This window comes from Galeopterus variegatus, unplaced genomic scaffold (assembly GCF_000696425.1).
Source record: "Galeopterus variegatus unplaced genomic scaffold, G_variegatus-3.0.2 Scaffold2572, whole genome shotgun sequence".
NCBI lineage: Eukaryota > Metazoa > Chordata > Mammalia > Dermoptera > Cynocephalidae > Galeopterus > Galeopterus variegatus.
The window spans coordinates 126,058-129,467 of NW_007728683.1; the positions used below are offsets into that span (position 1 = coordinate 126,058).

The 3,410-nt window shown below is 45.6% G+C and overlaps 1 protein-coding gene across 1 annotated transcript in view; it reads right to left on the reverse strand.

The window, feature by feature from the left end:
• Positions 1-3,410, reverse strand: part of RUVBL1 (RuvB-like AAA ATPase 1) — a 44,135-nt gene that overhangs the window by 30,077 nt on the left and 10,648 nt on the right. The window lies entirely within an intron of this gene.

Below are 3,410 nucleotides of genomic sequence, written 5' to 3' on the forward strand. Positions count from 1 at the left end.
CGGGGGCAACACTGAGGGTTGCGATCCGTTGCCGGACACGGAAAAAAGACAAAAAAAAAAAAATTTAAGACAGTGAGGATTTCTTTATTTTTACAGTCCAAATACCTAATTTAGGTAAAAACAAAACTAAAACAAAATCTGCTTGAGCTATTTAAGGTAGCACATAAAACAGGCCATGCCATTTGGAGCATGCCCGAAATTATATCCAAAAGTCTTCAATCTCTATTACATTATATTCTGGATTTTCAAACAAAGAAATTAAAAATTATCTCGGGTTCAAATGAGTTGCAGTTATTTTCTATTACTGTATAACAAATTGCCAAAAATTTGGTGGCTTAAATAAGTTTTGTAGGTCAGAAGTCCAGGTGGATTCAAATGGGTTTTCAGGGTCTCACACGGCCAAAATCAAGGTGAGGCTCAGCTGAGCTCTTACCTGGAGACTCTGGGAAAGACCCTACTTTCAAGTTCATTCAGGTTGTTGGTATAATGCAGTTCCTTGCAGCTGTAAGACTGAAGTCCCTGTTTGCTGGTTGGCTGTTTGCTGGCATCTCTCTCAGCTCCTACATGACTTTCTCCAGTTCTGGAAAGCAGGGTACATCCCTTTCTCCCATGTTTCAATGGCCAGAATTCAGGTGCCTGACCCCAACTTAACTTTGCAAGGTAGTTAAGCTGTGTTTAGCCTCTGAGATTGGTAAGTCCAAAGCCCATCTGGTGGTGGCGACAATGACCAGGAGTCTCACATTGGAAGATGGTGGAAGCAGAGAGAGCAGAGAGACTGGCATGTGTTTAAACAGGAAAAAGTACTCAGAAAGACTTTAAACTTGTGAGAGTCCTGTGAGTCATTTCCACTGCTATTCCAGATATGATGTAAAAATCCAAGGAGTATACTATGTGTAATAACATGGGCTAAACCTGACAAAATAAACGTTGAGCTAAAGAAGCAAGACAAAAAGAACACATAAAGTATGATACCTTTAGAGAAAGTTTAAAAAGGGCAAAATGAAGCCACACTGTTTAGGGACACACACCTGGGTGTACAAGGTTGTGATGATCACATAAGGCAATCCCACACAGTCATTGTACATTGTGGGTCCCACCTGCAGGGGGCTGTGACCAGGGAGGGGCACGTGACATCTAGGTGCCTATGCCCTATGCCTTGAGCTGACTGGTCACTGCATAAGCACTTACTTCATAATTAATCAGTGTTTTACATACTTTTCTATATGTATGTCATATTTCAGTTTTAAAAAGGCTCCAAAAAATCCGTTTCACATTAAAAAATATTCCCAGTAAGAAATATTTTGCAGTTTAAAAAAATCCATATTCAAAGTAACACACAATATAGCCCATGGCACAGTCCACAGTCTCTGGTCTACAAGAGCCACAGGCTCCAGTGCCTGCAGGGACCCAGCTGGGAAGGCAGGGAAGCACCGCGAGGGGTGAGGGGACTGCAGCAAGCCACTCAGGAAAGGATGGCACCTGCCCAGCTCCGCCCACCGCTGCCCTGGGGGCAAAAGCTTCTTCAAGAAGCCAGAAGCAAGGATTTTATGGCATCTTCCAATTTCTGCACACTGACAACTAATTCCAAACTTGTAAAAAACAGTGTAAGCCAAACAAGGTGGGTCTATAGGCCAAACATTCTTTCACTAAAGACCTCTGTTTTTTATCTGCTTCAGAGGTTCCCACTTCTCTCACTCATTCAAAACAACTTTATTAAGCACCCACTGTGTGCCACAACTGGGCTACAAAGATAAACACTACCTGCTGCACCCCCAGTAGACACTGAAAAAACATCCTACTTGCTCCTTCCCATACTCTCCCATCTCCAGAAATGGACAGACCTGGGAGTCACCCTCAGCCCCTTTCTCAGCCCCCACAACTAACCCTCAGAAAATCCTGTCAGCTCTACCATGTAGATAAGCCCAGAATCTAACCAGTTACCATGCTGGCCTGAGCCACCACCGTCTCTTGCTCAGACTCCCCTCTGGTCTCCCTCCTCTACCCTCACTCTCCTCCTTACTGTCCGTTCCCCACACCCAGCCGGGGGGTCTTGCAGAACCAAAACCAGAGCACAACACAAGGGCGACCTTGCACTCTCCAACTGCTTCTCTTTTTGCTCAGCATAAAACCCAACGCCTCAACCATGGCCTATGGCCCTACATCATCTTCCCCCCCACGAGACTTTATCGATCTTAAACTTTCATCATTTCCTCAAAGTTTTCTTACCTTGGGGGAATGGCCAGTGGCCTCAGTTGGTTAGAGCACGGTGTTATGACACCAAGGGCAAGGATATGGATCCCCGTACTGGCCAGTCACAGGAAAAAAAAAAAGAATACTTACCTTGGTTTGACAACCAACGGGACTATAAATCGGTACAGACACTCTGACTAATAGTCACAACCCATGACTCTGCAAGTATACCCTAGAGATACACTCACATATGTGCACAGAGACATGTACAAGGATGTTCCGGCAGCCTTGTTTTAAGAGCAAAAATTGAAAATAAATCTAAATGTCCAAAAAACAGAATTGGCTTAATACATGGACTATCAGGCAATAGTTAAAAGTAATAAGCTATTTCCATAAGCAGATCTGAGAGAACCGAGGATTTGCCCAGCACTAGAACAGCACAAATGGGGCCAGAAGATGACCCCAAAAGTCCCAGCTGGTAGGAGGTAAAAATTTGGGAGAGGCCATTTTCTCCTCACAGCAAATCTTCAAGCATGAGCTACAGAAATCAGATAGATGCCAGTTCAAACTGTAGCTCTGCTGCTCACTAACTGGGTAGCAGGTTATTTCACTTTCTAAGACTCTATTTCTTCAAATGCAGAAAGGCCTGGCACATAACAGACACTCGACATGGTAGCCCCAGGCCCCGAGGGTGACGCCACAAGCCTCGAAGCTGTACCAGTCCCCACAGTTTCCTCACTCTCTGACAGGCCACAACTCTTCTGGCTTGCCATCTGGGGCATTCTGGCAGCATGGCATACAGTGATTCTGACTGCAGTCCCGAACCTTGTCAGTGGACAGTCATCTCTAAAAGCAAAATAAGGCTGCCAGGAAAATCTGACTTGTTTTTTAAAAAATCACTTTAAGTAGAATGGTGATTGCCAGGAGCTGGGGGAATGGGGAGTGTTTAATGGGGGCAGAGTTTTCATTTGGGAAGGTGAAAGGTTCTGGAGACGGCTGCACAACAATGTGAAAATATTTAATGCCACTGAACTGTGTACTTAAAATGGTTAAAAGCCAATTTTAGGGCAGGCCCGGTGGCGCACTGCTACAATGCGCTGCTTGGGAGCGCAGCGGCGCTCCCGCCGAGGGTTCGGATCCCACATACAGACCGGCCGCTCACTGGCTGAGCGAGGTACGGGCGCAACACCGAGGGTTGCGATCCCGTTACCGGTCCCGGT